The sequence below is a fragment of the Neopsephotus bourkii genome, unplaced genomic scaffold (genome assembly GCF_033783945.1).
Source record: "Neopsephotus bourkii isolate Nb327-2 ecotype Australia unplaced genomic scaffold, CSIRO-AGI_Nbou_v1 NB_1423, whole genome shotgun sequence".
NCBI lineage: Eukaryota > Metazoa > Chordata > Aves > Psittaciformes > Psittacidae > Neopsephotus > Neopsephotus bourkii.
Genome location: NW_026901900.1, coordinates 4850331 through 4875604, shown reverse-complemented (window position 1 = coordinate 4875604; position 25274 = coordinate 4850331). Strand labels below are relative to the sequence as shown.

At 45.9% G+C, this 25274-nt stretch overlaps 1 protein-coding gene across 2 annotated transcripts in view; it reads right to left on the bottom strand.

Moving 5' to 3' along the window:
- HSPA14 (heat shock protein family A (Hsp70) member 14) overlaps positions 1–25274 on the bottom strand; it is a 156254-nt gene that overhangs the window by 12640 nt on the left and 118340 nt on the right. The gene's annotated exons all lie outside the window — the stretch shown is intronic.

Below are 25274 nucleotides of genomic sequence, written 5' to 3'. Positions count from 1 at the left end.
TCCTGGCTCCATCCTCCTGTCAGGCAGTTGTAGGGAGCGATGAGGTCCCCCCTGAGCCTTCTCTTCTCCAGACTGAACCCCCCAGGTCCCTCAGCCATTCCCCATCACACTGTGCTCCAGGCCCTGCACCAGCTCCATTGCCCGTCTCTGGCCCCGCTCCAGCACCTCAATGTCTCTTTTGCAGTGAGGGGCCCAGAGCTGAACACAGGATTCAGCGGTGGCCCCACCAGTGCCCAGTGCAGGGAATGATCACTGCCTTAGTCCTGCTGGCGCTGGCTGGATGCCATTGGCTACCTGGGCATAGGAAATGGGTTAAGATGGAGAATTGCAAATGGAGCCTGCACTGGGGGTGTATGTTTTATGTCAGTAGCATCTCCCATGATTCAGGTTCTGGCAATGAAGCACATGGCAACCATGTAAACAGAAGGAAACTTAATCAATCCTGGAGGAATTTAACATCATCCACACAGAATTCACTTCATCCTGGCCATCTGGGCTCCTCAGATTTTGTGCCCTGTCATGGGCACAGAGCAGCTCTCTGTGCCTTAATGGGGAGCAGGCCACCTTGTATTCATGGCCGCTCATGGTAAAGATGACAGCGGTGCTGCACCCATGGTGCTTGTTTGCCTCTCATTTCTACAGGGAATCCAAACACACTGCAATACCACCTCACTGCATCATTCCAAAAGTTTTTCCTTATCCCGGACTGGTTTGAGTTGGAAGGGACCTTAAAGCTCCTCCAGTTCCAACCCCTCCCACAGGCAGGAACACCTTCCACTAGAGCAGGTTGCTCCAAGCCCCTGTGTCCAGCCTGGCCTTGAACACTGCCAGGGATGGGGCAGCCACAGCTTCTCTGGGCACCTGTGCCAGCGCATCAGCACCCTCACAGGGAAAGGCTTCTTCCAAATACCCAATCTAAATCTACCATCTTTTGGCTTAAAACCATTCCCCCTTGTACTGTCCCTACAGGCCCTTGTAAAAAGTCCCTCTCCAGATGTCTTGCAGGTCCCCTTTAGGCACTGGAGCTGCTCTAAGGTCTCCCCTTAAGGAGCCTTCTCGTCTCCAGGCTGAACAAGCCCAGCTCTCCATCAAATAATCCTACCATACTCCCCCCTGCAACACTCACCTCTGGGTTAGCCAGATGCTCTGCTTAAACCTCTTACCGTTGTTCCCAGCTGACAAAGCAGTGGCACAAATCTTCACAGCATCACAGCTGCCCCTTTTCTACTCGTTTGTGACACATCTCAGCCATAAAAACCAGGGCAGCCACCATCAGACCCGGTACAACTGAGCTTGCACAAGCTCATTCTGTACCGAGAGCTGCTTGCAGGCAGACTGGGAAGTCTGAATACAGATAGGGATCCCCCAGCACTGTAGCTGCTGACTGTAAGGATATCACAGAAATTATAACAGAAGGGCAATAACATCTTTAAACATAACATAACTTTAAATAGCATCATATTTAAAGAGAAGTGAGTATGTATATTGAACAACAGACTGTTTGCTGGTTTAGAGTAATATATACTCTAAAATGTCTCCCAGGGTGAGGAAAGAAGGATGAGAGAACTTCTCTTCATTATTCTGTGTGTTCTGACTTAAATCTTAGGAAATTAAGCTTTGAGGAGGCTGAGATGGTAGCAGCAAGACCAGACCTGTCATTGTCTCCAGCCTGGGGATGTGCACAGAGTCAGTGGAGTCAATTCTCAGCAGAGCTTCTCAGTGAGGGTGACGGAACACTGGAACAGGCTGCCCAGGGAGGTTGTGGAATCTCCTTCTTTGGAGACATTCAAGACCCGCCTGGACACGTTCCTGTGTAACCTTATCTAGGTGTTCCTGCTCCGGCAGGGGGATTGGACTAGATGATCTTTTGAGGTCCCTTCCAATCTCTAACATACTGTGATACTGTGATACTGTGACCCCAGTAGCGAAGGGACGTGGACAGTGGTCCCCCATGGAGCACTTCCACAGCTTTGAAAATAGAACCGTAGAATCACAGACTGGTTTGGTTGGAAAGGACCTTAAGGTCATCCAGTTGCAACCCCTGCCATGGGCAGGGAACACCTCACACTAAACCATTTCACCCAAGGCTCTGTCCAACCTGGCCTTGAACACTACCAGGGATGGAGCTTCCTTGAGCAACCCATTCCAGTGCCTCACCACCCTCACAGTAAAGAACTTCTTCCTTATATCCAATCTAAACTCCTCCTGTTTAAGTTTAAACCCATTGCCCCTTATCCTGTCACTACAGTCCCTGAGGAGATGCTGGTGTCTATGTTAGAAAACTTCTATTGCATCACTTGCCTTCATAAAAGCATACATAAGGGTTTTTTGGATAAAGAAATGCTTCCAACTCATTGCCTAAATCCCTTGAAGTGATGACACCATCATTATTCATTGCATTGCTTATTTTGTACACAGGAGTGCACGCTGCAGGGAGGTTTGTCTGTTTATCACCCCCAGACTTGCTGGATGTGATTCCTAGGTTTTCTCTAACACCTGCCACCCGTTGCAAAGGGTACTTGGTAAGCTGATGTCAGTATTGTCATTACTTCATAATTTCAGTACCTAAATGATGTGGGGAGGCAATTCAGCTGATCAGATTAATTAAAGACTTGTGTTAATTTTTAATACCAGGATGTTTGCATGGGTCAGGGCTCATTGTTGTGGTGTCTTCTCACAGCAGTTTGCAAAAGCACACAGCAAGCCTGGCAGGCAGACCTGTTGGAAAGCTGGAGTGAGTGCCTGTAGGTGGCATAAATGCAGCATGTAATTGCAGCGCTACAACTCACCCTCAGCATTCAGTCTGTTTGGCAGCTCAGGAGGTTTGCAGGGAAGTTGAAGCCGGATTTATTTCTTTTTTTACTTACACCAGAGTGCTTATTAGAGAACATCCAAGGGTTTTATAAAAAACCCTTAGAAGAATAAAGCATATTAAACATCTATTTGATTTTGCTTGTACATACAGAATGTTAGTTTCCTTTCTCTTTTCCTTATGAACCTTTGAGAACCTGCTAAATAGAGCATCCTTTATTGCACTCCACATCACAAGCTTGAATCACAAAGTCTGGATTTCTTACAACCCCAACCAACGAAGCCTCCAGCCTGTCCCTGGGACATTGATCAGTGTTCACTGGAGGAGCTGCTGGCCCATGCTGAAGTGTCCTAAGGGAGTCAGCCAGTGAACCCAGCTTTCTCTAACAGCAGTGTGTCACTGAAGATATGAACCTCATCCAAGCGGATCCAGTTTGGTTCTTCTTTGCTGCCATTCAGCCCATTGCAGATAATGCCTGAGAGGAGTAAGGAGGCGCTAAAAGCTAATGAAACATAGCAAACCTCCTTCATAGCTAGAGCAGAGAACCAGCACACATCATCTTTGTCAAGGCTTTGTTGTCTATTGTGAAAATCAAACATATATAATGGTCTTTACAGTAAGAACAAAACATGCCACAGATAGTTGTACGGACAGTCTGTGCTAATAAATCAACAAATGTGTAATATTCTCATTGATGTTTTGAGAACTGCAGTAGACTGTATCAGGCACTGTCATCTCTAGGCACATCTGTGATGGTCACAGCTGGATGAATAACTTTATTACTCTTGTCAAGTCTGAGAACTTTACACATACAAACTTTTTTTTTTTTTTTTCCAAAGAAAATAATATAAAAATCTTTAAATAACTTTGTTTTCAATTTTTGGCCTTTTTCCTCTCCATGTCCCAGTTTTCCCATCTCCTAAATGATGTCAAATTCATTTTGCAGGAAAGTTGAAAGGTTTTAATAACAGATGGAACTGTACTGAGATCCTTGGCTGGAGGATGCTCTGGAAATATAAAATGTTATGGTTAATAATGCAGACCTATGTTATGACATGAATTACAAAGGGTGCCGTGAGGCCATCCTAGAGCTTTTCAGTCAAACTCTGTGATAAAATGTGCCTGAAATTCATGTTTGTGCTCTGGGTGGAAAACCTTGTCTTCATTGAACACTTCAGTGCAGTTTATACTCTGCAGGGCAAGAGTTCAATACAGAACTGAGTGGTGTTTATACTAGCAGTTTGAGGAGAGACAACTACCAAACCAGGTTGTGATCAGCATCAGGTTAGGTAGTAATAGATGTCTTAAAGTTTAGGCATAGAGGTCCTTTCCAACCTTAACCATTCTATGATTCTATGATTTAGGCATGAGGGTACCAGCATGAAACAAGATGTTCCTTCTATGCACTGCCAGAGATTTACTGTGTGACGCTGAGGAAGTCTTTTTACTGTTTCTTGAGTTTGCCATCCCCAATAACCCAGAGTAACATTTTCCTTTCCTCCCAAGGGTGTTATGAGGATAAGCACATTAATTAGTTGCCTGCTTAGAGGTGTGTGTGATAGGATGGAGCAGCTGGAACATAGCTCTGCCTTATCTGTGCTGACCAGTCCTGGTCAGTATCATGTCAATTAAATTGATTTTCTCAGAAGGTGATTAAACACAATTAAATGTCCATGTTAAAACCAAGGCTAAGATTAGCTTTATAGAACTGAGATCAAAGTGGTGATAGATTCTGAGCTCCTTTTGTTAAGGAAGTGTTAATGGGATACATGCAGAGCTGACAGAACAATTTCCTTTCCCACAAACCCACCATTATCTATAAAGACGAAAGATGAAATCAGAGTTCTTTTTAAACTACAGAGCAGTCATATTTTTGGTTTTGAGTGTTAGATCCCTGTTTAAACTATATATCTCCATCCCCATAACTTGTTAACATTCCTTTGGCAGCTTTACTAGTTTCTGCTGGTCAGCTTAAGGTTTTTATGTTCTTGCTGCAGTATGTAAAGAATTTCTGGACAGAATTTACAATTCACTTAAATTCAGATTTTGCTGCAGACCCCATAAACTGGTCAGCTGCTGTGGGGTGCAGAGGGAAAAGAACAGCATCTGGAACCATTCTCCTTTGTTCCAAGTTCTGAGCAAGTCCCAGTTAAATGCCGTAATTTGTGTTCAATAAAAATCTCTGTCCATCTGCGCTCATGGGCATTAATTCCGATCCAGTAATGACAATAATAATCATAATTATGAGTAACAGAGGGCAGGCCTGTGGCCCGTGTGAAGTGAGTTTGGAAGAGCTGTGTTTAATTTTCAGCGTATATGGCTGCATGCTGTTGAATAGCCACTGAAATCAATGGGACTCTTTCCAGCAGCTTCCCTGGGCGTTGGCTGAGGCCCTAAACAGCCTATTACAACAGAGGAAAATTAACATAGTTGTTGGCAGCTCATCAGCAGATCACCAAATAGATTCACTGACGTCCCCTTCCACCTTTCCAGGGGTGAGAGGAGGACATGATGCTAACAACTGCACTGTTCTTCCTTGGTGACAACTTCAGGGCTTCACAGGTATTGCAGGGACACAATATTTTGTATTGTGTGATCACAGAATCATAGAATGGTTAGGGCTGGAAAGGACCTTAAGATCATCAAGTTCCAACCCCCCTGCCACGGGCAGGGACACCTCACACTAAACCATGTCACCCAAGGCTCTGTCCAACCTGGCCTTGAACACTGCCAGGGATGGAGCATTCACAACTTCCCTGGGCAGCCCGTTCCAGTGCCTCATATCAAGGTAGATAGTGACCAATACTGTTGTCAATTACTATTTTAATGAAGATGAAAAGCTCTATGATCAGTGGAGTCTACCCAAGGCAATTCACAAAAGGGAAGAAAACAGGGCCACAAAGCAAAACTTCCTTGGTAGCTACCCATCTCTGATACACCTCTGTGATCAGACTGCCTGCCTGCTCAGTGCTTCCTCACCAGTTACTCAACTGCATGCTCTCCCTCATGAATGTCCAAGTGTGATTAGGAAGGTGGGGAAGAAAAGACACTCTAATGAGAAGGAGAAATCCACCCAGCAGTGGTGGGACCTAACATCCATCCTTTATGCCTTTGCCACCAGTGTTATAATGGAGTTGAAAGGAGATTACATTGGATAGGCATACAAGTAGGCCAACTAGATCAGGATGTCTGACTTTGCAGAATGAGGAGCTACCATCATCCTCCCTGTTCACTGGTGTCAATCGAATTTTGCTTCAAAGGAAGGATTGTTCTGGTTTTAATGACCTGGGTCCAGAGGGCTGCCTCTATAAGAAAAGCTGTCACTCCTTTGGAAAGCTACATGTGTTTACAGAGACCGCAGGACTTCTTGTCCAGCACAGACCTGGAGTCCAAGCACTTGGGACACATTACATCATGTTGTAAAGTCTCTCCAAGCTCTGATATTAACCACTCATGCTGCAAGGACTCCTCACTTCTCGGGAAGTGGGAGGAGAATCCCAAGGTGTTTGCAGAAGAGCTGCTACAGAAGTCACGGTGCTTTCTGGTAGCACAGAATGGACAATTGTCACTGCACCGAAAAGCAGTTTTAGGACATCCTCAGCTTACATATCTGCAGCACCAGTCTCTTCCACAGGCCTGCCCTTTGAAGAAAGGCATGCACTGCATTTTCAGCTCTGGATTTTCCCAGGTGATCATCTGGGGATTTTCCCAGCCTGTTCTCATGCCCAGAGGTTGTTCCTCTGAGTGCTGTTCAACCACAGAGCAAAAAGACAAGATCTGCTCAAAGAACTTACAGTCATAATAGAAGTGGAAAGTGAAGGAATGAGCCAAACCATCAAGAATTCCCTGGGGTGCAGAGAAACAGTGAATCAGTCTGGCCAGGAAAGGTGCAGCTTCCTCCCCCTATGTTGAAGAGGGTTTATTCACTGTGGCTCCTGGTGGAACAGATTAGATGGGTAGAGGTGGAAGAAGCCATTGGTATAATCTCCCCAGGGAAGTGGTGGATGCCCCAGTGTTGGACACTTCCGAGATCTGGCTGGGCAGGGTGCTTGGACATTTAGGTCATGCTTTGCCAAGAAGGGTCGGACCAGATGATCCTTGAGGTCCTTTCCAACCTGGTATTCTGTGATTCTATGACTCCTTGATTTACTGCCACAAGTGATCAGTTTGCCTCCCATAGGCTGTAAAAGGTATGGGATGCATTCTATCATGAAGAGGAGTGCTTCATTGGTGTATCACCTTACTCATTAATTCAGTTAATTGTACATTCGTTATGTTTTCTCATGTGGCAGAGCGACACAATACCTTTAAGATTTATTATAGGTACAAAATTAAACAAAATGTTGCCAAATTGTAATAATATTATCCAATATCATCTTGAAAATCCATTATGTGCACATTATCAATATCCTTTATGAGCAGGTCTGGCACTGCTCTTCCCTCCACTTTACCATGTGTTTTATCCCATGGAAGGAGTGCCATGATCTTGGAAAGTGGCTTGTGGCAGTCATCATCCCTGATTTTTGAGTGCCCTCTATTTCCATGGGCTTCTAGGAGTGTGAAAGCATTCCCCACGTTGTTGCATCCCCTGTTTTTTGTCTTGGCATTAACTCCCTGTCCTGTGTTTTTCAGTTCTGTTACTGTGGAGCTGTAACATCCCCATAAAAATCATTGCATGGTGGGTGCCCACATGCCTCTGCTAAAGATCTGTTGTGGTGCATTGACCCTGGATGGAGGCCAAGTGCCCCCAAAGCTGCTCTGTCACTGCCCTCCTCAGCAGGAGGACTAGGGAGATAAAATGCAACAAAAGGCTTGTGGGTCAAGGTAAATTACCATCAAGGGGGGCAAACCAGACTCAACTTGGGGAAATCAGTTTAATTTATTGCCTATCAAATCAGAGTAGGGTAATGAGAAATAAAACTAAGTCTTAAGAACACTACTGCAGTGTGGTGTCCTTCCATGGCAGACAGTTCTCCATGGACATCTCCAGTGTGAGTCCTTCCCAGGGACTGCAGTTCTTCATGAGCTGCTCCAGTATTTCCCACAAGTTCACAGCCTCCTTTGAGCATTCCTCTGCTCTGGTGTGGGGTCCCCCGTGGGCTGCAGGTGGAGATCCGCTCCACATGGACCTCCATGGGCTGCAGGGCACATCTTGGCTTACCATGGTCTGCACTACCGGCTGCAGGGGCATCTCTGCTCCAATGCCAGGAGCACCTCCTGCCCTCTTTCTGCATGGACCTTGGGGTCTGGAGAGCTTCTCTCACATATTCTCAATCCTTTTCCAGCTGCAGCTGTACATTTCCCCCCTTTCTTTACTGTTATCCCAGAGGCACCACCACCATTGCTGATGGGCTCAGCTTTGGCCAGCAGTGGGTCCATATTGGAGCTGCTGGCTCTGTTGGACATGGGGGAAGCTTCCAACAGAAGCCACCTTTGTAGCCCCCCACTACCAAAACCTTACTATGCAAACTCAATATATCTGCAAAAAGTTTAAGACAGCAGGTACCCATCTTGGTGAGCTCAGATAGAGCAGGGTGAGGTTTTAGAGCAAATTGCTGCCCTTTGGGGTCTCATTGTCTAGTCACGTTTGTTCATCCTTCTGGGTCCCTGCCTGCAGACTCTTTCTGTTCTTTAGCCTTTCTAAACCTAAGCAGAAAGGGAAATAAATAAATCTTTACACTTTCTTCTCATCTACTTACAGCTTAGGCCAGGAACGTAGAGTTTAGGTCTGATGCTTTCCTCCCAACCAGAGCCTCTTTGCTGAAGGCCTGTGCGGGTGGCTCATGGCTGCAATGGCACCTTCCCAGCTCTGCAGTGCAGGAGGAGCAGTGCTGACTCCATCAGAGGTTGCTTGTTCGAGTTAAGCAGCTGTTAACAAAGGCTGCTGAGTCTTAAATAACCTGGATAAATGCAGCCTCTTTTCCCTCTTCACTTAATCAGGTCCTGCTTTCTTTGTACACCAAAACCCTGCTTGCTTTCCTCTTACCCAAGCAGTTTTTCATGGCAGAGAAAAACTGAATGTAGGACGGAAACAGACAACCCCATGGACTGAATGAAGCCTCATTTTCAGTGGCTTCTTGTCCTAGTGAAGTGCAAGGGCTGGCATGAGCTTTTCTCATGGCTGGGCACTTGTGATTCATTCTCCTGCCTGATTTCTCTAGTGTCTACTGAGATTTATTATACAGCTTCTCTCTTGGGGAGGGGAAGGCTGTGAAGATCCCAAAGTGTGGGGAAAGAATTAAACAGAGGAGCTGGTGCCATCACTTCTAGAGATGCCATGGACTGGCAAAGACCTGTTCCTTGGCTTTAAATCCTCTGCAGACAGATCACTGGAGGGACAATAGTGCAAACCCATGTTATTTGGGGCACAGCTGCTCCCCCTGACTCCATCACCCCCTGTGTTACAGCATATGTGTGAAGTGGGGGATTTCTTCCTCTCTGGCAGCACAGAGGAGTTAAGGCCAACGTGAAAACTTACGTGCTCTCTAAAGCATCTCTCACATTCTTTCCACTTGCAGAAAGGAAACTGGACTTAAAACACATGGAGCTCTCCAGGAGGATGAGAGAGGCTGAGCTCTGCAAGTACTGACAGGCTGGACAGAAGTGAGCAGGGTCTGTATGAGGAAAGCAGAGCTTGAATGCCTGATTAAAGACATGGTCCTGAGGTGTTTGTGCAGAAACCACAGGTCAGACCTTTAGCTGACGCTGGCATCAAGCCCGTATTGGTCATAGATACAGTCTAAAGGGACGCCTGCAGTTTTCATTAGGAGTTACTTTTGTAGCACTCAAGCAGTATAAGACATTTTCCAAAAGGTTACCAACAGACATAAAATCATCAATTATTTACCTTGCAATAGGTGAACAGAGGTCCCGATATGCCAAGACCTGTACATACACACAGACACACACACAGAAGCTGGTTTTCTACATGATTCTTTGGGGACATGGTGTAAATAAAGCCATAGACAAAATCCATAAATAAATAAAAGGGCTCTGCTCTATTACCAGTGAAGTAAAGGGTCTCTCAGTGATGACACTGAGAGCAGAATTAATCATGGGTTATTCCTGGAGCACACGGAATGGAGGTAGGGAAGGAAGGAAGTGCCAAAACACAGCGGAGAAACTCATGTGCTCTGGCTTAGCTGCTTGAAGCATAAGGTTCGGGTATAAGCTACTTCACCCGTGGCAGAAATGACCATCTCAAGAGATGCTCTCAGCCCATCAGCTTTCAGAGTGCTGGCAGATCCCTCACACACAGAGGTCTCACTTGAGACATGTGGTCTAGCACAGATGGAGCTTATCCTATGCTATTGCTTTTTCTGTCTCTTTCAGCACAGGTAGGCGAGTGAGAAGCAGCACAGATAAAAATCACAGCTATTAGTCACAAAACGCTAACCAAAACTAAGCAGCCTCAAGCTGGTGTTGCTAGGAAACACCCTGCCTCTTCCTATGCACTGCTGCCGTTTGTATGCATCCACTCTTCTGACTTTCTTACTCATATTCTTTGCCTGAGACCCAATAAGGAATTTCCAGTACAGGTTGGCACAGAGTCCAGTCCTCTCCAGGTCCCACGATGTTTTAATTTAACCTCAGACTGCTGCAAGTGGCTTCAGTTACTTCGTTTTAGTCTGGCAGAAAGCTGGCAGAATTCACATTCCTGTGTCAGCACCGGGGATATGCAGACAGGACAGCTGAGGTTTACATAGCCGTGCGTAATTCCAGTTTTCCAGCCTCTCTTGGAGGTTTCTTCCTTTCAGCAATGCTGTTGCCTCTTATAGATCTTTAGGAACTCACCTGCCTGCTTGTGACCATCCAACCATATCCAGAGGGAAACCTGGGCAAAAAAAATGAATCCTGCTAAAATTATTTCCTTAGGACAAGCTACACTGATAGAAATACCCTTAACCTGTGTTTGTATGTCAATGCCAGGAAGCTGTGTTGGTTTACTGTATTTGAATTTAAGTCAATGTAGTTAAATCAATACCCAACTGGAGTGGATATGAGGTTCCCCATCGATTTTAAAGCCTGCCTGACACTGGTGGCGTTTGTAATTCACAAGCACAAGATGTATTGATATAGGCAGCTTTAAACCTCTCTGGCCACGTTGCAAGAGCTGCATCCAAGCTCTGCTAGGATTTAGGCTGGGAGTGGGAGGGTTCCAGTGATGCATTCCCAGTCTGCTGATGGTTGCTGAGGTCTCCTGACCAGCTGTGACTGTGTCCAGCTCTGGGGCCTGCAACTTGAGAAGGATGTGGACCTGTTCAAGCGAGTCTGGAGGAGGCCATGAAGATGCTGCGAGGGCTGGTAGGATCTCTGCTGTGGAGATAGGCTGAGAGAGCTGGTTCAGCCTGGAGAAGAGAAGGCTCTGGGAAGAACTTAGAGCAGCTCCAGTGCCTAAAGGAGCTACAAGAAACCTGGAGAGGGGCTTTTTACAAGGACCTGTAGTGACAGGACAAGGGGAATGGCTTTAACCTGCCAGAGGGGAGACTGAGATTAGACATTAGGAAGAAATTCTTCCCTGTGAGGGTGCTGAGGCGCTGGCACAGGGTGCCCAGGAAAGCTGTGGCTGCCCCATCCCTGGCAGTGTTCAAGGCCAGGTTGGACAAAGGGGCTTGGAGCAACCTGCTCTAGTGGAAGGTGTCCCTGCCCATGGGATGAGCAACTAGATTCCCAACTGGATAAGCTTTAAGGTCCCTTCCAATCCAAACCATTCTGTAATTCCCAATGCAGTTCTATTAGAAAATTGAAGTTTAGCAACAATCATGGGGTTTGTGCTTCTTTGAGTATGCTTTTGGGCAGCCTGTTCCTGTGTCTGTCTATCCTTTTAGTGAAGACGTGTTTCCTAATACCCAATCTAAACCTCCCCTGGCACAGCTTGAGACCTTTTTCTCTTGTCCTATCACTTGTTACTTGGGAGAAGAAACCTAACCCCACCTCATTACAACCTCCTTTCAGGCAGTTATAAAGACCTACTCTAAATACATCTCTTCCCACCTTGGTGTATTATACTTTGCCAAAATCTATAACTATCCAAGGGCTTTCCCACTTCATTTTACGCTACTAAACTGAAGTTTTTAGAGGATTTCAATAGAGTTTGAGCTCTCAACTCTCTTATTCTGGCGTTCTTTAAATCCCAGGGATTTATACAAGAGATAACAGCACAACCAGAAAATCTTACTGCCCCAGGACATTCTGCTCATTTAAAGGAATATTTGACAGAGTCTGTGAACTTAATTTTAAGTACAGAAAATAAAGAGACAGGAAGATCAGCAGATAGCCATGGTACAACTCGTAAAAGGAAAGCAGAGGGCTTGTTCATCATCTTTCTACCTCAGAAAGACCCTTTGTGCCTGTGGGAGTGAGCAGAATCCCTTCCAACCCCACCAGACAGGAATGTGCTGTCTCCCAGCCTGTGTTGCACTGCCCAGGCAACCTCATACCATGAAAGGTGTTGCAGGAAGCAGGACAGGTTATGACCTACTGAGTCCTGAGTGAAAAGCTTCAGCCTTGACAGGCAGATCTGAGCTGATCCCAAAGCCTGAGACTGGCAGCAGGTCCCTTAATGGCAGGAAGAAACCTTTCTCTGGCAACTTGACCCATTGTGGAAGACATGAGACCTACTTCCTACTCACTGGAGGAGCAAAATAAAACAAAGACTTAGGAAAAAAGTTAGTTCATGCATAGGAAGACCCTATAATGTGCTGTTATTCCTGTAGCTCAGTGACATGTCAAACACCAGTAGAAAAAGGACTCAGATCACAGTTGCTGAAATGCAATGGAAAAAAATGGTGAAAAGCAAACTTTTAATATGATACAAATTAATAAATGCCTAAAAGTTCACGTCTAAACCATGGCAGCCTTGTCTTGTCTGGAGAACCTGGACTTGAATCACTCAGCTGAGCATACATCCCTAGTGCCCTTTGGGATGCTGGGCTGGGCTGAATGGATGTGGACAGAGGAGCTGTCTTGTAGTGGGTGGCGGTCTCAGTTGGGAGAGTTTGCAATGGCTCTAGATACATGTGTTGAGGTCACTGAATCGAGCCTGTCTTATTTGGGTTTGCAGCGAATTTTCGCTATTTCCTGTCACAAATGTAGGTAGACAGGTAATGGATAACTACATATATGTGTATATTTGTAAGTTATTTGGGTACATCTGTTTTTAAAAAAAGGAAGTGAAGATCTACATTAAAACTAGTCTGTCAAATGTAGTTGAAATGCTCTGATGAGCACATAGAATCATAGAGTCACAGAATGGTTTGCGTTGGAAAGGACCTTAAGCTCATCCAGTTCCAACCCCTGCCATGGGCAGGGACACCTCTCAACAGACCAGGTTGTCCAAGGCTCTGTCCAACCTGGCCTTGAACACTGCCAGGGATGGAGCATTCACCACTTCTCTGAGCACCCTGTGTCAGTGCCTCACCACTCTCACATTAAGAACTTCCTCCTTATATCTAACCTGAACTTACCCTGTTTCAGTTTGAACCCATCACCCCTTGTCCTGTCACTACAGTCCCTGATGAAGAGTCCCTCCCCAGCACCCTTGTAGCCCCCTTCAGACACTGGAAGCTGATCTGAGGTCTCCATGCAGCAGTCTTTGTATCAGAGTTTCTCCATAAAGACTCTCAATACATTTTACACTAATGAACTCTATTTTCACTACAAACCACTTGGCTTATCCCTGGCTGATTGGAGGACTTGAATCCATCTGCCCACTGATGCAGTTCTTGTACGAGGGAGAGGAGTGTTGCACTCCTAGGGACAGCAGCAGAAGAGGCCTTGGCTCTGTGTAAGCACTGCTCAGCAGTAATGCAAATACTTATATATAAATATATACAGATGTTCAGATCCTGGTTCAAGACTGTTTTCTGCTCAGCTGTGACTTATTTGCCTGTGAAGTGAGCATGGAGCCAGGTGTGCACATAAAGATAGACCTGCAGTTGCCATGAGTCAAATGAGCTCAGCAGAGCCCAAACAGTTTCCATCAGTGGAGGTTCCTGTGCAAAATCATTTACAGGAAGGGCACTCAAGCCACATACATGCTTCAGTAGCAGTTGTACAATTAGGAAGGGAAATATTCCCTCTGGACAAAGCAGGGGAGTGGAAATGCTTTGTGTACCAGGTGGGACTCCTGCACCCGATCAACTGATGCAGAAATAGCTGCCATCAGCCCACAGCGCTCTGGAGCTGTCTCGTTCTGTAAGTTGACATTTGCTGATGCCAGCAAACTCAGCAGCCTGAAAAGCTGTTTTTTCCCTACTGCTGAGACCACCGTTTCACAGGCTCTGGCAAAAGAGGTGCCTTCTGTCTCCCAACATCACATGCCAAGAGAAAGCCTTTTGTCTGCCTACAATAGAGTTAGTGGAGGAGAAGGAAGTAGTGAAACACCAGTTACTGTTGCTGGCAAGTGAGCCATAAGGGAGGGTTCTGCCAAAAGGACACAGGCTGGGATCTGACCTCCCTTTCAGTGCTCATAGCCAGTGTATATAGGCGAAGCCATCTCTTGTAGGGGGCAGTGGAGATGGTCTGTGTGCTGAGCTGAGGCAAGAACTCCTTGGAAGTCAACAACACTTAGTGCTGGGGCAGAGATCTTGGTCCATGTCGGAAACATGGACAATGCTTCCCCTCAGTCTTCCACAGAAGGATTTCTGCCACTTGGGCAATTGCCATGAGTCTCAAAATGCAGCTCTGAAATCGGTAGCTGTCCCAGATGAAATAACATCCTGGAGGAGGGGGGCACTGAGCAGCTTTCAGGCTGGCCAAATTTGGCATCTTTTCCTATTTGCTAAAATTTACCTTCTAAACAGTTTTTGCTTGTGCCTGTCCTCTTTGTGCAGCATCAGCTCCGGAGTGTCAGAGCAGCAGGATGAGGTGCTCCTGGGCACAGGAGATGTGTTGTATTGGTCCCCTCCAGAGCCCAGCAGCCCCTGCTGCTCCTCTCCCCAGGATGCTTGATGCAGCCAGATCCGGTGGGACACCAATACTGTGATCCCGTGTCTGCTACAGGGGGTGCAGAGCAGAAGAGGGGTGCAGTATGGAGCACTGCTCTGATAGTACGGTGCTGTGCGGTAATGAAGGATCTGTTCCCTCTCTGCCAAAGGGCGCTTGCTGTCTCCTCCGTGCTGGAAGCTGCTCAGAGCCATAGCATTACTGATTACTCCCAAGGTAAGGCTTCAGAAGCTCTTTTACAAGCCCAAGGGCTCAGTGATGTGTTTTTGAAGTGGAATCTGCAATTCTGGCATTTTCGCGTGCCTTTGGGAACCAGGAGTTCCAACCACAGCAGTACCAACTCCTTCATCCAGCCTTGAACAACCCTACAATTGCTCGACTCAGCTCTTTCACACCTAAATCGCACCCTGGATTGCTGTTACCTCCCGTCCTCAGAAGACATTTTCCTACAGTAAGGTTTTAACACTCGCACATTAAATTTGGCATCTGAGGCATGTGAACTAAATGGCCAGATTTTCCCGGTGTGAAGCACCTTGAATGCACTCATGACTGTTGTTCTTGCCAAGTACTTGTTCTTGAAAGTAGAGCCAAACACACCTGTGCTGTGGTTGCTCATGACCTGATTATACTGCCATGAACTGGAAGGGTGGGTGTGAAGGGGAAGCAGCTATTTAAAACCAGTTTCATTGAATCAGAGCAGTCCATGAGAGCAGGGCAGCTGTTAGATTCACTGTGGGCACTGAGATGGGAATTCCTGCCTGTTTAATCAGGCAGCTGGAGGCAGACAGCACAACCAACCCTGGCATGTCAAGTGATGGAAAGCTGCACCAGTGGGCTGTGTATGTGCCTGTTGTGGGGCTGAGAAGAAGAAAAGAGATTTAAAGACTCGATCAAACAAATGAAAGCTGAAGTGTTGAAGCTGTACAGGGGTTAAATGGCAACAGCTCCATCACACACCATCTTGCAGGCTCAGCTGAGAGAGGATTCGTGGCATTGTGGTGAGGAGCCATCTGTGCTTAGGAACATTTCCCAATGTCTGTAAAAATGACAACCCTCAGTTTAAACTTCTGTAGCAGGGTCACCCATTCCCACTGCCTGGAGTTCTGGATAATGAGGTACAAGGATATTGCAGTGATGCCTTTGGATCGTTGCCTGTGGTGGTTCAGCAAGGAGCTGAGGCAGTGAAATGCCTGCAGAGCCCTGGTGCAGAGGCAGTAGCAAACCCTACCATCTGTGTTTAGCTGAGGCACTGTAAGCAAACATTAAGCAAGTGCATTGCATCAGCACACACATGGATTTCAGCCTGTTGGTCAGAAGCTGCCTGTATTGCATATGCAGGCAGGCAGCATGACATTGGTCTCTAGGCTCTTCAGTGCAAGGAAGACATGGACATACTGGAAAGGGTCCAGGGAAGGACCATGATGATGATCAAGTGTCTGGAGCATCTCTCCTATGAGGAAACGCTGAGAGCTGGTACTGCAGCTGGGAGAAGAGAAGGCTCAGGGGGTCTTGTTGGTGTATATAGATACCTGAAGGGAGGGTTAAAAGGGGGTGGAGCCAGGCTCTTTTCAGTGGTACCCAGTGACAGGATCAATCTGAAATGGGCACAAGCTGGAACTCTGGAGGTTCTCTCTGGACATCAGGAAACACTTTGTCACTGTCAGGGTGACCAAGCACTGGCACAGGTTGCCCAAGGAGGTTCTGGAGTCTCCATCCTTGGAGATGCTGTATGGACATGGTCCAGGGCAGCTGGCCGTAGGTTGAGGAGAGGGTTGGACCAGGTGACCTCCAGAGGTCCCTTCCAACCTCAACCTTTCTGCAATCCTGTGATCCTGTTCCCTGATTAACTACAGGATCTTGGCCATAGGCATGACCATCCATTTTCTGAAGCATCAAGCAAGAATACCTCAAAGTAAACAAAGCCAAGTGGTGTGCAGACATAGCCAACACTAAATTGAAAGTAGTCTAATGATTGAGGAGCCTGTTTGAATTAATCACTTAGCTCTGCTCAGGGCTATCACAAGTGCAGGTTTTAGTCAGAGCTTTAAAAAATAGGCTTCCAAAAAAGGAAGGTCATTTACCAAAGTAATCATTTTGTCAGATGGTAATTGCTTTGGTAGGTTCTTTTCATTCTTAGCAAGAAAGATGACTTGTTTATTTCAGAGAAAAAAGAGGTTTTTTTCATGTAAATGAAATATTCACATTTTTGCAGTGTTTCTACAGAACGCCCAAAGGTTTGCAGGGAAATATGAACCGAAATGCAATTATGCAGTTTTAACGTATCTCACTGTGCTGCCCTTTTAAATTGATCCTGGTCAATTCAAATCACTGCTGTGCTGAGATGAAGGCCAGGTTTTGTTCAGTGAGCACACAGAACGCGAAGAACAACATATGGCTGAAACTGTATCTGATGATGTGTTTTCAAGCCTCTGCAAAGGAAGAAGGAAACACAAGTACTTCTCCCTGCATCAGAAGTCTCAGAGTGAGACTGTGTGTCCCATATGTGACACAAGGTACCTGGCACCGTTCCTCGTGGCTCCCAAATCTGCAGATCACTCTGTTAGCCTCAGAGACTTAGTCAGTTAAAGACTCACAGAGACAAAGGAATTGGGTGAGTTTATACTGAGAGGTACTTGTCACATTGTAATTAACATATTCAAACAAAAAAGGCTGTTTTAAGGATGAGAGATAATGATGGTGATGATTAATGAAGTTAAATAACACTAACAATATTGGTTAGGTGGATGCCGGGAGAGTTCAAAGAAGAGATCAGTGGGAACTAAAAGAAACTGGAAGCCCAGCTTTCCTTCTCCCAGACATTGCTCCCTTCTTTTGCATGCCCCATTTCTCTGCTTTATCCATACCGGAGACCATATTCCTGGTCCCTGAGGGCAGGACTGTGCCAGAGCCTCGGATGCTGTCCTCCCACTGCAACGTGCGGGCTCCCTCCATTTCCCTGCGTTTCATGCTGTAGAGACAGAATTACACAGTGATGGATCTCATCTGCATAACGAAGAGCCCATTCCCAGCACAGTAGGCCACAGAGCAGGTTTCCTCTCTCCATGATCCTAATTAGCCATCTGTGGTGTGCAACTGGAAGGGGGCTTGGCTCAGCCGGCGGAGCAGCAAAGGGGCAGCCGGAGAACAATTCCCCCAGTCTGGGCTTGGCCAGCAGTTCAGTTTATACCAGAGCAGAGCCTGGTTGTTGCACTGGGGAGCAGTAACACAACTGCAGACCAGCAAAGATAAGGCTGAGACCCCCCCTTTCCAATGCCAGTGATGCAGAAGCTGGAAGAATCAGAGCTGTTTGAGATAATCCCCACTGGGGAAGTGGCCTTTGTCTCACCCATTTCCAAAAGGGCATCTGGCAATTTGCTGCATCCATATGCCAACCTGTGCAAGCAGAGCAAATGGCTGGGATGGGGCTATGGATCCAGGGCACTGGATCTGGCCACGAGAGTCCAGAGATGCGCTTGCTGTATCTAAGATATCAGGCTAAAGAGCAGCCAGGAGGTCAAAAGAGGGGATTCTCCCCCTCTACTCTGCTCTTGTGAGACCCCACCTGCAGTCTTGTGTCCAGGTCTCAGGTCCCAAGTATGAGACAGACATGGACCTGTTGGAGCCTGTCCAGAGGAAGCCATGAAGATGCTCTGAGGGCTGGAGGAGTTCTGCTCTGGAGCCAGGCTGAGAGAGCTGGGCTGGTTCAACCTGGAGAAGAGAAGGCTCCTTAAGGGGAGACCTTAGAGCAGCTCCGATGCCTAAAGGGGCTACAGGAAACCTGGAGAGAGGCTTTCGACAAGGGCCTGTAGGGACAGGACACAGGGAATGGCTTTAACCTGACAGAGGGGAGACTGAGATGAGCTCTTAGGCAGAAGCTCTTCCCTGTGAGGGTGCTGAGGCGCCGGCACAGGGTGCCCAGAGAAGCTGTGGCTGCCCCATCCCTGGCAGTGTTCAAGGCCAGGTTGGACACAGGGGCTTGGAGCAACCTGCTCTAGTGGAAGGTGTCTCTGCCCGTGACAGGGGTTGGAACTGGATAAGCTTTAAGGTCCCTTCCAATCCAAACTATTCTGTGATTCCATGTTGCAAACAAGACAATTTCCTTTCTTTTATTCCTGGCTTTTGGGGTGATTGCTAAAAATTGGCTATTGGGCAGGTCTGTGTTATTTCAAAAGGGCTGCACAGAGGCTAGAGGGCTTATTTGGGAATTCAGAAGGATTCTTTCCATGGAGTAAAACCACTGAAGCTGAGGAAGTATCCTGTCATTGCTCCTTTGTTTTACATAATGCTTGCAGTCACACCATGTTAACATTAGTGGGTGAGAGTGAAAAATGGAAAATTGCTGTAATGTATGAGGCTAGGAAGGGTGGTTGTGTAACTGAGACAAGAGCAGAAAGTAAATGAAGCTGATCGGTTACACAAGTGTCGATAAAAGCTTCAAGTGCCGTTAGTGCATGAAAAGACATTTTAGAACAGTAATATGATTTTAATCTTGGATCCTTTAAACTACAAACAGAAGAGATTCTCCTTCTGTCTCAAGGACAAATTGAAACAACTGAGAAAGTTGGGGCTGTTCAGCCTGGAGAAGAGAAGTCTGCGTGGAGACCTCATAGCAGCCTTTCAGTATCTGAAGGGGGCCTATAAGGATACGGGGAAGTGACTCTTCATTAGGGACTGTAGTGATAGGACAAGGGATAAAGGTTAAAACTTAAACAGGGCAAGTTTAGATTGGACATAAGGAGGAAATTCTTTACTGTAAGGGTGGTGAGGCACTGGAATGGGTTGCCCAAGGAGGTTGTGAATGCTCCATCCCTGACGGTGTTCAAGGCCAGGTTGGATGAGGCCTTGGGCAACATGGTCTAGTGAGGTGTCCCTGCCCATGGAAGGGGGTTGGAACTTGATGATCTTAAGGTCCTTTCCAACTGTAACTATTCTATGATTCTATGGCAACTTGTGCTCAGACAGAAGTTTCATTTCCATTGCTGTTACTCCAGCTGTAAGAACAAGGCTCTAAATCCAACTCAGAAACTGGTAGCATTTATTGTAATAGAATTAATTTATTAAGAAGCCTTCAGATTTTTCCAGCTTCCACTCATGCCCAGCAGGAAATGGCTGAATAAATGTCATCATCTTTGTTGTATCCATTTCAGCAGCAGAGTCAAGTCTTGGTTTACAAAAGCTTTTGGCTCCCAAGCCCGGGACTTTGGTTTGATATGAATACAATTTACATGGCCAAAACTAGAAAACCTGAACAGTGACTTGCTTCAAGAGTGCCACTGCAGGAGGTTGGAACTGGATGATCTTAAGGTCCTTTCCAACCCAAACCGTTCTATGATTCTATGTGTGCATCCATCCGACTTTAGGAATTGTCCTGTGTTTAATGCTGCAGTAGGATAACACACTCCCTTGAAAAGTATTTTAGTTTAGCCCTTCATTTCCAGCCTTCTGCAATCTCACCAGCTGAGTTTTTTACCTGTGTTTTTAACCCAGCTACTGAGTGGCCAGCATGAATCCCTTATGGGATAAGCTTTTTCACAGCCCCCAGAATGATAACCTTTCCTGGGAAGACAGATAGGGCCCTAACCAGGATCTACCTCCAGCTGATTGTTAGTCCTGTTGGGTATTAGGTTTTTTCAGCCTCCCAAGACCTTTGGAGCTTATTGAACATGTTCTGCTCAAGAGCTTCAGAATTCAGATTTCCAGTGGAATGTTGGTTTTTATTTTGTTTGGTTTTGGTTTGTTGGGGTGTTTTTTTGACAGAAAGGGGCATTTTTTGTTGAATGATTGAGCAGTGGAGTTAGCTGGAATTCTTCAAAAATCAGACATTGTGATTATGTCTTAAAAGTGTCAAAGCATCAAGAAATTTCAGAAAAAGAGTTAAAAAATCCCCAACCAAACAACTGAAGAAGTTTCCTTTGCATTTTTAAAACTGGTTTACTATTAAATAATTTATTTTGTTAATAAGTGTAAATTTTTCGTGACTAGAAAGACAGGTTCTGCCATAAGTGTATGACACTAATGGTTCCTGTAACCCAGTCAGCTACCCTCAGCGATGCCTAATAGCAGGTACAAGAGATGATGAAAGAAACTCTGAAGTTATTAGGGGATGCTTTGTCTACCATAATCAGCTTCTTTTTCAACCTCAATCCCCATGCTTCTCAGATAAACACAGAGCATCTTATCTTATTGCTTATCTTACTGGTTTCTTGTTGCATGTTCAGTTGAGCTGTTTAAACCTTCCCTCGTGAGCTGGTCCCTCTGCCATCACATTGCTCTTCTCTTAATTCCTTTCTATTAAGTTCCATCTAGGTAGTGCCAAGTTGCTTCTAGCTGTTATTCATGGTTTAGTTACGCTTTCTTCACATTCTACTCACCCTTTTCTATAGAACATATATATAGTGTATATATATAGAAAGTATATGTGAAGTAGGGGAAGCTGGAAGCCCAGGTTGTTTTCAGCTGAAGTTTGGGCAGCCTGAAGGGCGGTAGAGGAGATAGCCAGAGACTGGATTTAATTCCTCTGAGCACCCTTTCAGACCTTCATAACTTGAAGGCAGTGAAGCTTTATTGATCAACCTCTCAGGTTTAACCTACAACCTGCTTTGGTACAATGAATATATTCTTTCTTCAGGCAGCACAGAGGCAGCAGAAACAGCCTGGGGCTTATTTCAGGAGGAGGAAGAGGAGATACTAGGGAATACTGAGCATTGCCAACCTCCATCAGGCAGACATGGGTTTGGGAGATGTTTAGAGAGTCAGTGCTACTGTAGGGGCTCAGTGGTTAGGAAAGAAGGGACAACGCAGAAACACAAAAGCAGGGTGACATGCTGTAAAACTGGTTCCTGCACAGTGAGATAAGCAGCTGGACTTAGTCCTTGCTGTAAGCATAGGGCACCTGAGCTAAATCTGACCCCCTGTCTCCTGCTGAGAAGGGAGTATAATACCAACCACGTGAAGGAAAAATTTCTCTTGAAGGAATAATGCTGAAGACAGGTCAAGAGTTGGCTGAACTTCATCTTCTCCATTTACTCAACATGTCCAGCTTGCTGAGGCGTTAATCCAGTGCATTGCAGCTCATCATTAATTTATGAGCAAATTCAGGGAGAATAAGGCGACTCTTGTCACTTGTGCTAATAACATCTCATCACCCATAAAGATATGGCAGCACGCTTGGGTGATTGGTGCAAGGAGATCTGCTTGAATGAGAGAAACCTTGTCTCATTGTGTAACCTTGTCTTTAGTGTTAGCTGGAATGATGGGCTTAAGGCAAAACCAAATAGCCCCATGCTGTGAGAAGGCTGGGCCCAGGTCTAACTGCTGGGGCTCATGGCTATCACCTTAGATGTCACTAACAGTTCAGTTTGGACATTCTGGTCTTGTGAAGAGTTCTTATGTTTTCCTTTAAACTCATGGATTAATTGCCATTGTCCTGATCAGTTCTCTTGGAATTATAATGAAGAATTTGTCCCTTCTTATTGACTGAAAAAGCCTCTCTCTGTGGCTCTCATGGCAGGCATCACTGAATGTTCTCCCTCCTCAGGGGTAATACAAGCAGACGCTGGTTTTCAGAACAGCCCCTCTTCACACAGGCGTTCATCTGTGCTGCACAGTGACTTTAAGCTGGTCTTTGCATCCCTATAAACTCCTGAGGATCTCAGAAAGAGCTCAAGAAATGCTGGCATGGCCAACCGAAGGCCTGGAAGGAACTGACTGTAGGTTGTTGATTGACTGACTTGCTGAAATAATGATTTTAATTCCAAGGACACATTCCTGTGTAATTAAAGATGTGTCATATTGCCTGAAGTCTTAGTTGTGCATCACTTTGAAATGCTGTTCCCATCTAAACACCAAATGCTGTTCCCACATGAAAGCAGCTATTGCTTTGGCTGTTTGGTCCTGCCTCTCAGTCTGACCTCTCACAGCCACCAAACCTGTCTGTGTGTGCCCAGTGCCACCTATACTGCTCAGACCTCTGTACCTGGTGTCTGTCCACTACTGAAGTCTCAGCCACTGTGGACCACAAAGCCTTTTGCAATCAGTGTCCATGACCTTCTGGACATGCTGAGAGCACCTGAGCATCCTTGTTTAATACAGTCATGGAGAAATGGCTTTATCAGCATTCTTATGTGATAAGACATCACATATCCAAGCAATACAATATCTACCCCAATCATAGGTTAATATATAAACACTCAGAAATGCAGAGCTATGTTTAGAGAATAACACAGAAGAAACTCGTAGAGGGTTTTACTACTTTCTATTAGGCATTTTTATGATGCCTAAGGATTAGTAAAGGGAAATGTACTTAGAGGGGACTTGCTCTACAAGAAATAAGATAATCTCTAATCTTTTGTTTATGTCTAGACTCAAACTGATCCTCTTCCAAGGATCTGAATATTTCAGTAGTTTCTTGGAAAGATTTCTGCTGTGCCTGTTGTCCTGCTGGGCTCGGGACTGAATGGAGGCACCAGAAATCCCATGGGAAAGCTTGTTTTGTGACACAGATCCAGCCTGACATCCTCAATGGGTCTGTAAGGCTCAAATGAATACCCAGGGTTGTGGGTGCTTCCTCTGCTTCTGAAGTTCCCTGATCTGAGAGTTTGATCCTGTCAGGCTTCCAGTGCTGTGATATGACTCACGATGTTTTAACATGCATGAGACAAACAAGTACTATTATCTACCTTTGGTAAGTTAGAAACTGAGGGCAAGAAGCATCCCTGGTCAAATCCAGTAAAGAACTGAAGTGATTTAGAAGTTAAGAGGTAAAAGAAACACCTGAACTTTTATCTACCTGCTGCCAAAAGCAGAGCCCAAAACTTTCAGACAGGCACCCATGGTGCAGTGAAGAACAGCAGGGCATTCAAGTGGGTTCAAAACAGATCCATCCGCAATGGATCCACTTACAGAGGATCCATGTCCACCCCAATGGGTGCAAGGCAAGAGGAGGCTGCTGTATATCAGCACAGCCAGTATTTTGTCCCCTGGCACTTGCTAAAGGGGAATACTGAGATTGGTGCTGATGAAGCAAGTTGGACCCAGAACCAAACCCCTCAAATGAAGCAAGGTGGACTGTGAACCAAAATCATTCTCTTCCATGACTATAATACAGATAATACACTTCACTTAAAGGATTTCCAGGTTTTCAGCACATTTCCCCCCTGTGAGTTTGCTTTCCCCACTATCAGATCCTCTCCTAACATTTTTCAAGCTTTTTGTGGGTCACCAGGTATGTGTTTCTCACTCCAGGAGCTGTATGGCCTTTCCCCCACCCCAGTAGTATTTACCAGGGGGTGATACAGAACAGCAAGAGCCCTAGGAGCTCAAAATGCACAGCTACTCAAGCTGGAGGCCACTTTGGACCTTTCTAAAACCCAACACCAGCCACTGAGACCAGCTAATGTACAAGACATCAGTTAGGAAGGGGTCCAAAGAACACTTCAAAGTTAATGGGGGATGAGGGATCTGATATTGTTTTGTGTTGGGCACTGGCAATTGACCCAATGGGAATTTAACTCTCAACCTTCTGCACTTTGGTTCCTGAAGAGCTACTGGAAACATCAGTTTCATTTAGTGTGTTTGAGATTAAAGTATTCCTCTTAATGCCTTTTTTTTCAGTGTCAAGCCTTACAGTAAGATGAAAGGCACAGCTGCAGGGAGTCTACAATGATCATCTAACATCTAGCAACAAACCAGGCTAGAGAAGTAGATGGAAGAGTATAGGTTTGTAGGGAAAGATTGAAACCTCAGATCTCTCTTGAGATGCTATTAGCAGGTAGATGCCACATTTGCATTTGGAGATCTTTTGTACCAGCAGCTTAAAAGCGAATAAGAGCAAGCCATCCTCAAGAGTTTATAACCTTTTATAAAGAGACAGGATATGTATAGTGCGTGGAAAAAAAGAGGTGGTTACTCCCCTCCTTTTTACAGATGGAGATAGAGATCAAATAACAGCCCTGCTATAGCACAGGAAGCCTGTGGCAGCACAAGAAAAGAAGGAACTGGGAATTCTGGAGGCAGATGCTGTAACCACAGCATCTCCCTCCTTCCCTCGCTGCTCATATATTTGTGTTGTAACAACAGCTTTGAGCCACTGCACAATGGGAAAGGAAATGTCTCCCCTTACACCCACCGGATGGCAGATGAGTTTTAGTAGGATGCTCCCTGGTTTTCTCTAGGGAATAGAAGGGGCCAAGGGGGAACAGCGAGTGCCTTTGAGAGGAGACAGGAGAGGTGATGCTGCATGGCTGAAGGAGGAGCTATGGGAATGGATCCTGCCTGTGCCATAGGAGTGTGTGCTGGGCAGCACGTGGTGTGCCTGTATAACACCCCATCTTCTCCTTGCTGACCAGCCACTCATTTTCCCTTCTTAATGATGAGCAGCTCAGCTAGAGCCTGAAAGCACATTTTTGATCCAAGCCAATGATAGGTGAATGATTTGGGGTTTTATTGACAACAAATACCAGAGTGGCGTAACTGGAGTCAGTTATACTATTGTGATGATGACACTTGATACACGTGT